The sequence below is a fragment of the Oncorhynchus mykiss genome, chromosome 28 (assembly GCF_013265735.2).
Source record: "Oncorhynchus mykiss isolate Arlee chromosome 28, USDA_OmykA_1.1, whole genome shotgun sequence".
Taxonomy (NCBI): Eukaryota; Metazoa; Chordata; class Actinopteri; order Salmoniformes; family Salmonidae; genus Oncorhynchus; species Oncorhynchus mykiss.
Genome location: NC_048592.1, coordinates 26,614,107 through 26,628,230, shown reverse-complemented (window position 1 = coordinate 26,628,230; position 14,124 = coordinate 26,614,107). Strand labels below are relative to the sequence as shown.

The following is a 14,124-nucleotide window of genomic DNA, read 5'->3' as shown; positions in this document are numbered from 1 at the left end:
AGTCTTATTCTGACCAAATATTGTAGAAGTTACAGAATGACATCTGATTAAGTGCATCATTGTAAACATCATGCATGCACACATAAGATGATACAATCCATGCATTGGCACTTTTTGCACAAACTCTTTTGACTCATCACATACGCTGCTGCTATACTGTTTATTATTTACCATGTACATATTTAGCTCAGTTATGCACATAGACTTCGTTACTGGTACCCCGTGTATATATTTCTCTCTTTTTTCTCTGCATTGTTGGGAAGGTCCCGTAAGTAAGCATTTCACTGTTAGTCTACACCTGTTGTTTACGAAGCATGTGACAAATACAATTTGATTTGATATACATCAGAGTTCCCCTCTTCGTCTCTGATTACATTTACAGATGAATTACCTGTTATTGTTTAACTTTACCGTGTCATGATCATGTGAACAAAAATGTAGCAAATTCAACGATAAATATGAATGATTGCTGATGGGCTACAATGCTAAAAAATATATAAACGTTTTCTTATATTATGGAAAACTTGGCATAGGCCAAATACACGTATCAAAGACAGTAACTAACGAGGTGCTATTTGTGGTGTCACAGAGACATCTAGTGGTCAATATTATAAACGGAAGCGCGATAACTGCTTAGCTAGCTAGCGCTACATAATTTGACACTTGAGATCGACATGAGGCGAGAGCGGTTGTTAACTTTGGGCGACGGTAAGGAATACAACAAGTAAACACAAATATTAAGTTGACAACAGTTAGCAGTAACTAACAACACATATACATATCACAGTACCCCGTGTATTTGAACGTAATGAATGACAAGTGGGTCAATAGATAGCTTCCAATCGTTTAAACGCGTTCTAACAAGCTAATTTAACTAGCGTTAGCTTGCTGTCAAAACGACCTATACCCAATCAAAGCCTAGTAAGCTAGCTACACATGATATATAGTGTAATAACAAATGGGGGAATGGGCTGATACCTAGTCAGTTGTACAACTGAAAGCATTCAACTGAAATGTGTCTTCCGCATTTAACCCAACCTCTCTGAATCGGAGAGGTGCGGGGCTGCCATTATCGACATCTACGTTTTCGGCGCCCGGGGAACAGTGGGTTAACTGCCTTACTCAGGGCAGGACGGCAGATTTTTACCGTGTCAGCTCCGGGATTTGATCCAGCAAATTTCCGGTTACTGGGCCAACGCTGAAAACTGAAGTCCAATTTACTTGGTTAAAAGTAAAGGTGCGTCTGAAGATGCATGACTTAGTGGGCTGGGGTGTCCAATACTGTTGCTGGATAGCTAGCTAACAACGATTACATGGCATGTTGATTGATGTCTGTTCAGAAACATTGTTGATCACGTGCAATTCGGAATATTTATTGTTCTAATTTTACTGAACAATCATCCAGGCTGTATCACACCCGGCGGTGATTGGGAGTACCATAGGGCGGCGCACAGTTGGCCCAGCTTCATTGTAAATACGAATTTGTTCTTAACTGGCTTGCCTAGTTAAATAAAGGTTAAATGGAAGAAGAAAAAAATAATGAAATCTTATTTGTTGTTTACATAGCACTGACGTTACATATTTAATAGGGGCACCTTATCGTTCAGGAATCTGAATTTTCAAAATAAAAAACTGTTTTAAACGAAGAAAATCACATAATTCCAGCACCTTCTATCGTGGCTCGTTGGTCTAGGGGTATGATTCTCGCTTAGGGTGCGAGAGGTCCCGGGTTCAAATCCCGGACGAGCCCTCCTTTTTTAAAAATATTTCTCACACTTTCTTTTATAATTTTAGGCAAAACATATAGCCTACATGTAATTATATTTCAGACAAAATATGGCAGAAATTATCAAACAAAATTGAGATTCAGTGGATTTTAGACCCTTGTAATTACATTGAGGTGATTTACACACCAATTGCACACACAGGTGGAAGCAGAATACACAAACAAATGAGGTTGTTAAATATGCAAATATGTTGTCTCAACTTGCTGTTCGCTTTCGTTTCTGTCAGTTTAGGGCAAAGGTTTAGAATAATTTAGAATGAGATTATGTTAAACCAGGTAATTTCAATTAATAGCATACTCTGATTCTAGTTTTGGTAAAGCGTTTAGAGCAAATGTGGCAAGATTATTGTTTATTTCATTTTTATACAACGGGTTGGTCTATTCCTGAATGCTGATTGGTTAAAAGCCATTCCAGCCGGTGTCTATTCCACAAATTACCACCTGCTAAATCTATGATGTTAAAATTCCTCTGTTCTATCTGACTGCGCAATCTACTGCCTCATTAGCCCAGGCAGGGAAGTCATAAACTTGATCTCCACTATAAAAAGCATCTGGACATTATCTCACATTTCTGTTAGACTAACATTTAGTTTTCAACAGCAGAGATTTGTTTAAACCTTGCTGTCTGTCTCTGACGTTTGCAACATTGTTTCAATATTAAAATTCAATCTCCCTACTGTCCCATAGTAATGGACGTGTAGAGGTCGGGAGTCGGGACGAGAGAGAGATGCACGCAACGTTTCTCAGCGAGTCGAAATCATGAATCAAGCTGGCATCATTTTTATGGATATATACAAAGAAATGTAAATAGAAAAAAAGTCAAACGAAACGAAGTGCAGCTAGTTTGGAGTCTTTCCAGCTTCAGTTTTAAGTTATTGTGTTAGCTTGTGGATAGACGAAATAGTATGAGTAAATTAATCCCCCCCAAAAGTTGGTGAAAATATGTCAATCATTATTTTAATATGTTGGCAACCCGGTGTTTGGAGGTTATATTGCCACAGTTTGCAGGCCCAAGACGAACAACACCCGTGCCAATGTATCCTCCTAACACAGGCTTCTCGAGTATTATCAGTTACGTCTAATGTTTGTTGGCCCCGATGTTTTTTCATTGATCACAGAGAGAAAAAGGTTTGACCCCGACGTGATTTGAACACGCAACCTTCTGATCTGGAGTCAGACGCGCTACCGTTGCGCCACGAGGTCTAGAATCACAAGCTGTATGTTCAGGTATTTGACTGTGCTATGCATGTTGTGTGCCACGTCTAGTTTGCTCCAGCACTATTCCATTATAGTTTACTTGGAGCAACTACAGTGTTAAGGATCAAAGGGTTGGCAATGAGAGAGGTTGCTGAATTCAATCCTCAACCATGTTATAGTTATGCCACTCACTCTATCATGTCTGTTGTCAATGTTCAAATACATAACATTTTGACCTTGGTTGTATGGCCGGTTAGCTCAGTTGGTTAGAGCGTCGTGCTAATAACGCGAAGGTCGCGGGTTCGATACCCGTACTGGCCACTATCTTTTCCTTAGGCTAGTTAAGCCTTTAGTGTATTTGGTACTGTATGCGCTGTATGTGTCATTAAATGCTGAAAGCAACTATGATTTACACAAATCATGTCTTAAAATACATCCCACTAGGGCTGTGCTCATTATTGCATTTTGGGTAATGATTAATTGTCATGCAAATTGCCACAGTTATTGTCATAATTGTAATTTTGGTTAAAATAAATGTTTTGTGCTTGTAATGCATCATAATGCATCTTTGAAAATTCGCTACAACATACAGTGCCTTCAGAAGGTATTCACACCTCTTGACTTTTTCCATATTTGGTTGTGTTACAGCCTGAATTTAATATTGATAAAATATATATATTTTTGTCATTGGCCCACACACAATACCCCATAATGCCAAAGTGGAATTATGTTTTTACAAATTAATTAAAAATGAAACTTTGCACATACACTGCTGCCTTCTAGTGGACAAAATCTAAATTGAGCCTGGGCTGGAATAATACATTATGGCCTTTCTCTTGCATATTGTTATCCACGTCGGCACCAACGATGTTAGGATGAAACAGTCAGAGGTCACCTAGCGCAACATAGCGTCAGCGTGTAAATCAGCTAGAAAGATGTGTCTGCATCGAGTAATTGTCTCTGGCCCCCTCCCAGTTAGGGGGAGTGATGATCTCTACAGCAGAGTCTAACAACTCAATCGCTGGTTGAAAACGGTTTTCTGCCCATCTCAAAATATAGAATTTGTAGATAATTGGCCCTCTTTCTGGGACTCACAAACACACAAAACCCACAAACAGGACCAAGCCTGACCTGCTGAGAAGTGATGGACTAGCACAGTCAGTGTAGTTAGCTCAGCTATCTCCATTGAGACCGTGTCTGTGCCTCGACCTAGGTTGGGCAAAACTAAACATGGCGGTGTTCACCTTAGCAATCTCACTAGGATAAAGACCTCCTCCATTCCTGTCATTATTGAAAGAGATCATGATGCAGTTGCACCCCTAAAAACTAAAAACATTTCTGATAAGAAACTAGCTCCCTGGTATACAGAAAATACCCAAGCTCTGAAGCAAGCTTCCAGAAAATTGGGACGGAAATGGCGACACACCAAACTGGAAGTCTTCCGACTAGCTTGCAGTATCGAAGAGCCCTTACTGCTGCTCGATCATCCTATTTTTCCAAATTAATTGAGGAAAATAAGAACAGTCCGAAATTTATTTTTGATATTGTCGCAAAGCTAACTAAAAAGCAGCATTCCCCAAGAGAGGATGGCTTTCACTTCAGCAGTAATAAATTCATGAACTTCTTTGAGGAAAAGATCATGATTATTAGAAAGCAAATTAAGGACTCCTCTTTAAATCTGCGTATTCCTTCAAATCTCAGTTGTCCTGAGTCTGCACAACTCTGCCAGGACCTAGGATCAAGAGAGACACTCAAGTGTTTTAGTACTATATCTCTTGACACAATGATGAAAATAATCATGGCCTCTAAAACTTCAAACTGCATACTGGACCCTATTCCAACTACACTACTGAAAGAGTGGCTTCCTGTACTTGGCCCTCCTATGTTGAACATAATAAATGGCTCTCTATCCACCGGATGTGTACCAAACTCACTAAAAGTGGCAGTAATAAAGCCTCTTGAAAAAGCCAAACCTTGACCCAGAAAATATAAAAAACTATCGGCCTATATCGAATCTTCCATTCCTCTCAAAAAAATTAGAAAAGGCTGTAGCACAGCAACTCACTGCCTTCCTGAAGACAAACAATGTATACGAAATGCTTCAGTCTGGTTTTAGACCCCATCAAAGCACTGAGACTGCACTTGTGAAGTTGGTAAATTACCTTTTAATGGCATCAGACCGAGGCTTTGCATCTGTCCTCGTGCTCCTAGACCTTTTGGAGAGATTGGAAACCCAAATTGGTCTACACGGACAAGTTCTGGCCTGGTTTAGATCTTATCTGTCGGAAAGATATCAGTTTGTCTCTGTGAATGGTTTGTCCTCTGACAAATCAACTGTACATTTTGGTGTTCCTCAAGGTTCCGTTTTAGGACCACTATTGTGTTCACTATATATTTTACCTCTTGGGGATGTCATCCGAAAACATAATGTTAACTTTCACTGTTATGCGGATGACACACAGCTGTACATTTCAATGAAACATGGTGAAGGCCCAAAATTGCCCTCGCTAGAAGCCTGTGTTTCAGACGTAAGGAAGTGGATGGCTGCAAACTTTCTACTTTTAAACTCAGACAAAACAGAGATGCTTGTTCTAGGTCCCAAGAAACAAAGATATCTTCTGTTGAATCTGACAATTCATCTTAATGGTTGTACAGTCGTCTCAAATAAAACTGTGAAGGACCTCGGCGTTACTCTGGACCCTGATCTCTCTTTTGACGAACATATCAAGACTGTTTCAAGGACAGCTTTTTTCCATCTACGTAACATTGCAAAAATCAGAAACTTTCTGTCCAAAAATGATGCAGAAAAATGGATCCATGCTTTTGTTACTTCTAGGTTAGACTACTGCAATGCTCTACTTTCCGGCTACCCGGATAACGCACTAAATAAACTTCAGTTAGTGCTAAATACGGCCGCTAGAATCCTGACTAGAACAAAAATAATTGATCATATTACTCCAGTTCTAGCCTCCCTACACTGGCTTCCATTCAAGGCAAGGTCTGATTTCAAGGTTTTACTGCTAACCTACAAAGCATTACATGGGCTTGCTCCTACCTATCTCTCTGATTGGGTCCTGCCGTACATACCTACATGTACGCTACGGTCACGGCAGGGTAGCCTAGTGGTTAGAGCGTTGGACTAGTAACCGGAAGGTTGTGAGTTCAAACCCCCGAGCTGACAAGGTACAAATCTGTCGTTCTGCCCCTGAACAGGCAGTTAACCCACTGTTCCCAGGCCGTCATTGAAAATAAGAATTTGTTCTTAACTGACTTGCCTGGTTAAATAAAGGTAAAATAAATAAATAAAATAAACAAGACGCAGGCCTCCTAATTGTCCCTAGAATTTCTAAGCAAAGAGCTGGAGGCAGGGCTTTCTCCTATAGAGCTCAATTTTTATGGAATGGTCTGCCTACCCATGTGAGAGACGCAAACTCGGTCTCAACCTTTAAGTCTTTACTGAAGACTCATCTCTTCAGTGGGTCCTTTGATTGAGTGTAGTCTGGCACAGGAGTGTGAAGGTGAACGGAAAGGCTCTGGAGCAACGAACCGCCCTTGCTGTCTCTGCCTGGCTGGTTCCCCTCTTTCCACTGTAATTCTCTGCCTCTAACCCTATTACAGGGGCTGAGTCCCTGGCTTTCTGGTGCTCTTTCATGCCGTCCCTAGGAGGGGTGTGTCACTTGAGTGGGTTGAGTCACTGATGTGATCTTCCTGTCTGGGTTGGCGCCCCCCCTTGGGTTGTGCCGTGGCGGAGATCTTTGTGGGCTATACTCGGCCTTGTCTCAGGATGGTAAGTTGGTGGTTGAAGATATCCCTCCAATGGTGTGTGGGCTGTGCTTTGGCAAAGTGGGTGGGGTTATATCCTAACTGTTTGGCCCTGTCCGGGGGGTATCGTCAGATGGGGCCACAGTGTCTCCCGACACCTCCTGTCTCAGCCTCCAGTATTTATGCTGCAGTAGTTTATGTGTCGGGGGGCTAGGGTCAGTTTGTTTTATCTGGAGTACTTCTCCTGTCTTATCCGGTGTCCTGTGTGAATTTAAGTATGCTCTCTCTAATTCTCTCTTTCTTTCTCTCTCTCTCTCGGAGGACCTGAGCCCTAGGACCATGCCTCAGGACTACCTGACATGATGACTCCTTGCTGTCCCCAGTCCACCTGGCCGTGCTGCTGCTCCAGTTTCAACAGTTCTGCCTGTGATTATTATTATTTGACCATGCTGGTCATTTATGAACATTTGAACATCTTGGCCATGTTCTGTTATAATCTCCACCCGGCACAGCCAGAAGAGGACTGGCCACCCCTCATAGCCTGGTTCCTCTCTAGGTTTCTACCTAGGTTTTGGCCTTTCTAGGGAGTTTTTCCTAGTCACCGTGCTTCTACACCTGCATTGCTTGCTGTTTGGGGTTTTAAGCTGGGTTTCTGTACAGCACTTTGAGATACCAGCTGATGTACGAAGGGCTATATTCATAAGGCTTAAGGCCAAAAGTAGTTCTAAACAATGGGAGTGGCTACTACCTTACCACCCATAATATCCCAAAGTAGCCCTATCTAGGCCAATAGGATAAGTAAATTAAGTAATTTATCAAGATTATGGCTATAGCGTTATTAGCATATAGGACTAGTTATTTAAATAAATGGTCTCGGATGACTATTTGCACTCACAGACATTCTTCAATCCCAATCCTTTGTATTCACAATGCCAGAGAATTCCCTGCTCAGCATTTTCATGTTGCACACTAGCAAGTGATGTCCACTTCAGGGCTAAGTTGGAGGGAGGGGTGGCTCAAATTTCACATGCCGTATACATTAAAAGAGTGTGTGTGACCAAGCAAATGTGGCTTAGCTGTCTGCAAACTGGGGAGATAGGCCCACACATTGAATAACCTAACCAAGGATGGTTTCAACAAATTTTTAGTATCAACTTTTGTCAGACCTCATATTATAGGGTTCAGACATATCTATTGGATGTTTTCTGCTTTGTGGTGGTGGAGGTCTAAATCAGGAAAGTTGCTAAGGTTTTGCGTATTAATCCATTATGATACAGAATAATTAACCATAGCATGTAATTGTCAAATGACTGTGTCCCTTGCTGACTTGTATTTGGAAATATGTATCCTAGGACCTAATGTACTGTAAAATTGTTTAATCATTTAGATAATCAGAAATCTTAGTACAGCCATACTCAATTGGCGGACTGCGGTCTGCATCCGGACCCAGAGAGGGGTCAATACGGACCGCGGGAACTCAGTTGGGCTTTCAGCTTACTCTAGAAAGTTGTAATAGTAGAATGCACAATTTCTAAATTTGGTAGTGCATCAGTAGTTTTCCTCTTGTTGTGTCAGTCATTGCAAACCATTTATGAGCCATTTATGACTGTTGGATCAACTGTCAGCTAATGTTTTTTAAGTAGGTGTTTTAGCCCATTGACTTTGTTGTGATGTTTGAGTCACTCAGATATCACATGAACACATGGCAAAATGTATAGAATTGCAGGAAATTACCTTTAAATCTGCTAAATTCTCTCCACCAACAAGAGGGGTGTGAACAGTTTGTGTCATGAACAGTACTTGTGTCCATAGAAATAGACGTGGCGCATGTTGCTGATGGGGTGGGGGATGGGGGAGGGGGGGAGGGGAGGGGAGGGGAGGGGAGGTCGCATGGGTCGCGAGGTGGGGGTTTGTTACTGCGCTGATAAATGACAATATCCATACAGCCCTTTGTCACCTAGGAAATCCTGTTACCGGACCTTCTCAAATAGTATTTGAGTATCCCTCCCTTAGTCTAAATTATAATAGGCATTTCATCACGATTGTCTGTACTGCCCAATCATATTAATTTGACCAATCAGAAACATCCTTTCAAACTCAGTGTTTTCACCTTTGCTCTAAGCCTCCTTAGCGCAGTAGGTAGCGCGTCAGTCTCATAATCTGAAGGTCGTGAGTTCGATCCTCACAGGGGGCATTTGTTTTTTCATGTACCTCTTTTTAGCTTTTGCAAGATTGTATTACACATGCCCTATGCCAAAACAACTCCCATCCCTTAGCCCTACGGCCTAGGCAATTGCGTAGGAGAGAACTGCAAGAGTAAGCCGATTCTATTACCTTGATCCTCAGTCTGTGTGACCTATTGACATTTTCAAAGTAAAGTACGAACAAATACAATGTCTGTTTTGATGACTGTTTTTGCCCACCAACTAGTTATATCTCAGAGAGCCTGACCGATATGGCCTTTTCTTCATCTGATTACATTACATTGGGGGGACAAAACCTACCGATACTGATATATCTCCCAATCTAGGCTATTCTTTTACAGTGGGGAAAAAAATATATATATATACATGTCACACTGAGTTCTCAGAAATTGCCATCCAAAAGGGCAATTGTCAGAGAAATATGCTTCAAATTCTGATTTCGTACACTGTGACAATAATGACACATCTTAAAAATGCCCACATGTGTTCAGATAAGCATGAGAGTCACGTTTTTATTGGTTATCGATATATCGGTAAAAGGCTAATATCGATGTATCGGTGAAATGAAGAAAAAGTGTGTGACTTAAAGGTAGACTCAGCAATACACATTTTGGAAGTAGCATTTTAGGCTGACATCCGTAAGAACAAACAGCGCAAAGCGAGGGGCTAATCTTCAAGAGTGAACAGTGCTCTCCGTGCCGAGGCAACAGGTGTACTGTGCACCTCCCATAGTCCGTTCTGGACTTGGGGAGAGTCGAAGAGACCTCTGGTGGCATGTCTTGTGGGGTATGGTCATGTTGGGGCTATGGTCATGTTGTATTGCTTCGGTTGGAAGAGCTACAAAAAACCTGCCCCCTGTGAGGAGTGAATTGACAACCTTCAGTTTATGAGATTGACGCGCTATTTACTGCGCTGAGGCATTTTGAAAAAACATTTCTGATTGGTCAATTTGATATCAAACACAAATATAATTGGTCATTAAAAACAACAACAATATAAATTTAGTTTATGACCCTTATATAGGGTCATATCACATAATACTTGCTCACAACTTCCTTTCACTGATACGTAGAAATCAGCCTTTTATCGATATATCGATAACCAATATTCTATAAATAGGATGAAAAAATGGATTCTCATGCTTATCTGAACACTTGTGGCCATTTTTAAGATGTGTCATTATTGTCACAGTGAATTAAATCAAAATTTGAAGCATATTTCTCGCTGCAGCTGTACATAGTCTATCGGTAAATAGCCCACCCAATTTTACCTACCTCATCCCCATATAGTTTATATTTATTTACTTTTCTGCTCTTTTGCACACCAGGATCTCTACCTGTACATGACCATCTGATCATTTATCACTCCAGTGTTAATCTGCAAAATTGTAATTATTCGCCTACCTCCTCATGCCTTTTGCACACAATGTATATAGACTCTCTTTTTTTTCTACTGTGTTATTGACTTGTTAATTGTTTACTCCATGTGTAACTCTGTGTTGTCTGTTCACACTGCTATGCTTTATCTTGGCCAGGTCGCAGTTGTAAATGAGAACTTGTTCTCAACTAGCCTACCTGATTAAATAAAGGTGAAATAAAAAAATTGCCCTTTTGGATGGCAATTTGTGAGAACTCAGTGTGACATATTTTTTATTTTTTGTTTCCCCACTGTAAAACCTAGATTGGGAGATGCCACATGCGCCGAATACAACAAGTGTAGACTTTACCGTGAAATGCTTACTTACAAGCCCTTAACCAACAGTACAGAAAATATTTACCAAATAGGCTAAAATAAAAAGTAATAATAAAAAGTAACACAATAAGACTAACGAGGCTATATACAGGGGGCACTGGTACCGAGTCAGTGTGCAAGGGTACAGGTTAGTAGGGCTAAGGGATGGGAGTTGTTTTGGGATAGGGCATGTGTAATCCATTAATTAACCAGCACCTGCGGAGCAGTTGTTAGGACACTAACAGTTTAAAGACGGTAGGCAATTAAGGTCACAGTTATGAAAAGAGGTCTTTCTACTGACTCTGAAAAACACCAAAAGAAGATGCCCAGGGTCCCTGCTCACCTGTGTAAACGTGCCTTATACCCTGACTACACTGAGTGCGCGAGCGTTGCAAAATACATTTTGGAATCGATGTTATTAAATTATTGCACCCACACTGCTCGCACGGGTCAACGAGCGTCTGCGTTGCCAAGGGCTAAAATAGAAGTCATTCCTATTTCTGATTCAGATGGCGCTGCAAGTCCTGCTCTCCCATCTCCTCATTGGTTTATAGAAGCAGGTACCCACGTGCCATCTCCTCATTGGTTATACCCATGTGGGTGATTGAAAGATGAACTGTTGCTGGTTGTCGTGGTAATACTATGAAAGTTTAGATGCCAATCACCATATAAGTTCAACGATGAAAAAGCCTGGAAGGAGGAGAGATGACTAGAAACGATTTGGTTGACCGTTTTTATGTGTGGATTAATTGTTGGAGTAGAGGAACTTGTGCATTTCAGGTAAAATTACAACCTAATGTTTATATCCCAGGAGAAATTAGCTAGCAAGTGCAAGTTTTCGACCTGTCCCCAAATAATGTAATTGGTTCAGAGTTTGTTTTGATATGTTAACCTGCGTGTCCTGATCGCGTTTGGTGTGGGGGGACAAAATAAATGTATGCACGATGGCGCACGCGCACAGCCGGTTTGAGTTCCGTGTTAGGCATGCTGCAAGGAGGCATGAGGACTGCAGATGTGGCCAATCAGGAATCCTATTTCAAAATCAGTGTTTTGGTTATTGAACTACAGGCCTCCTTAGCGCAGTAGGTAGCGCGTCAGTCTCATAATCTGAAGGTCGTGAGTTCGATCCTCACAGGGGGCAGTACTTTTGTAGATGAGCAATACAACATGACCATAGCCGTTGCACCGAGAGGAGAGTGTTGGTATAATATACCTTGTGGTAGGCTAGAGAAACGCATTTTCACAATTTCAGTTATATTATCAAAATCAGAGAACGTTTTAGGGCTCATTCAGAAGTTCCTAAAACATTAGTTGAAAATGATACTGTTTCTGCTTCCTATTGTCATGGATTTTTTAATTACAGCCGTGTCAAAACACCGGTTTTAAATTCATAATCAATATGATGAAATAGGTTGTGATATTTTGAAGACCAAAACATAAAAATGACTCTCTACACACTTGTGTTCAGATTACTTGTTTTCAGCTAAATTAGTACCTTCTAAACTGCACATGCATCAACATTTGACAAGCGTCTACTCTAAACTGTAATTGATTAGCTTGTTCTACTGTAATCAGTAGCATGCGCAAATGAATCACTCACATCAACAATGTATTGAAATCAATGGATCTGGACCAATAAGCTTGGTGACATGTTACGTTAGGATTGTTCTAAAAGACAAACCACAACGAATTTAGGAATGTTATTAATAGGTTAGCTGATAATTGGTGATTTGCCGAAAATACATTTGACCGGTCATGCTTATAGGTTTATTTGCATAATTTAGTGCATACAGAGCCTAGTTTGAGGAACGGAGTATCCTATCACTTGTCAAGACAACCCAAGAGTAGCTCCTCACTGGAGTGAAACGTGCTTTTGTAAACCCAGTCATTGCGCAACAAATAACAATTCTAAATGCAGTCGAATATTAACTTTGATGGCCACGATTAAAGCGTATTGAGTATTTCAATTAATTTTTAAATGTGTCAATTAAATGTGTCAAGGACAAAACTCTATGTAAAACTCTATATATATGGACAGTTTGGCCGGAAGGGATGTTCTTGTCCCATCGCGCACTAGGGATTCCTGTGGAAGGCCGGGCGCAATGCACACTGACACGGTCGCCAGGTGTACTGTGTTTCCTCTGACACATTGGTGCAGCTGGTTTCCAGGTTAAGTGAACAGTGCAGCTTGGCTGGGTTGTGTTTCAGAGGACGCGTGGCTCTCAACCTTCACCTAAGACTGTAACTACCAATTGGATATCATGAAATTTGGCGGTAAAAAATAAATGAAAGGTTAATTGGCACTCTAAATGGAAACTGACCCCCTGGTGTAGCCTAATGCCTGGAGCGTAATGGTGCAAAGGCCATCAGCAGCGGGAGGAGGAGATCCGGGAAAAGGTTTTGTAGTTATTTAGTAAGCGTTGGTGGTATAGTGGTGAGCATAGCTGCCTTCCAAGCAGTTGACCCGGGTTCGATTCCCGGCCAACGCAACTTGGTATTTTGTTTGAATCACCCTTTGAAATGAATCTGCTAAAGGTCTAGTGCAGCTGTTTTTATCTCAGTATCAAATAGGGCTGACACCTTTTACTCAACTGGTCCATAGGCTGTTGGTCGACTGAGAATTTTGTAGTTGAGCAGTTGCCCCAAAAAAAGATTTATGGCACGTCTTGATTGACGCATATCTCAGTGGACCAATCCATTGCTGAAGCCGCGGGGGATGGAAACGTTATAAAATAGGCCTACCTGATTACTTCTTGTCCTTGCGTAAATAGCCTGATATTAAGCCTACAGCTGTGTCTGCCCGGAGGTCACTGGCAGGGGAAACTGAGGGTCCAAAATATATTATACACCGTTGCAAGTTTGTTAGCTCAAGCATCTGGCTGCTACATTGTTTCATGTTCCTTGCAGAAAGGCCATGTGTAGCCAAAGTGATTTATTTTTTATCAGAATATTTTTTCCACCTTCAGACTGTAATGATTTTATTTGTTGGCTTTATGTAGGCCGTTTTTACATTGTTGGCAATGGCAATAGAAGTGACTTTTAGATTTGTGTAGTTTTCATTTTGGTTTAGATATCATTTTTATTCACCACTTGAAAATGATTTTGAGATACGAAGACTTTACATATGAAATCAATCAAACTGTTCTACGAAAATATGCATATGAAAACCATAACTGGCACGCAGATCGGTAGTAATGGTAAGATAGGTTGTCGGGTCTCCTGAGTGGCGCAGTGTTCTAAGACACTGCAATGCAGAGCAGGATCCTGGTTCAAGCCTGTGTCCTCTGTTGCAGCCGGCCGCGACCGGGAGACCCATGAGGCGGTGCACAATTGGCCCGGTGTCGTCTCGTTTAGGGGACAGTTTGTCCGGCAGGGATGTTCTTGTCCCATCGCGCACTAGGGATTCCTGTGGAAGGCCGGGCGCAATGCACACTGACACGGTCG

At 41.4% G+C, this 14,124-nt stretch overlaps 6 non-coding genes across 6 annotated transcripts; 5 read left to right on the top strand and 1 right to left on the bottom strand.

Moving 5' to 3' along the window:
* The first annotated feature begins 1,678 nt into the window (after window positions 1-1,678).
* trnap-agg lies at window positions 1,679-1,750 on the top strand. Its single transcript has one exon. It is a non-coding gene; the product is annotated as a tRNA-Pro (tRNA).
* Window positions 1,751-2,917: 1,167 nt separating this feature from the next.
* trnaw-cca lies at window positions 2,918-2,989 on the bottom strand. Its single transcript has one exon. It is a non-coding gene; the product is annotated as a tRNA-Trp (tRNA).
* A 241-nt stretch (window positions 2,990-3,230) lies between these two features.
* trnai-aau lies at window positions 3,231-3,304 on the top strand. The gene has a single exon. It is a non-coding gene; the product is annotated as a tRNA-Ile (tRNA).
* Window positions 3,305-8,866: 5,562 nt separating this feature from the next.
* Window positions 8,867-8,939, top strand: trnam-cau. Its single transcript has one exon. It is a non-coding gene; the product is annotated as a tRNA-Met (tRNA).
* Window positions 8,940-11,748: 2,809 nt separating this feature from the next.
* Window positions 11,749-11,821, top strand: trnam-cau. Its single transcript has one exon. It is a non-coding gene; the product is annotated as a tRNA-Met (tRNA).
* Window positions 11,822-13,097: 1,276 nt separating this feature from the next.
* trnag-ucc lies at window positions 13,098-13,169 on the top strand. The gene has a single exon. It is a non-coding gene; the product is annotated as a tRNA-Gly (tRNA).
* Window positions 13,170-14,124: the final 955 nt, after the last annotated feature.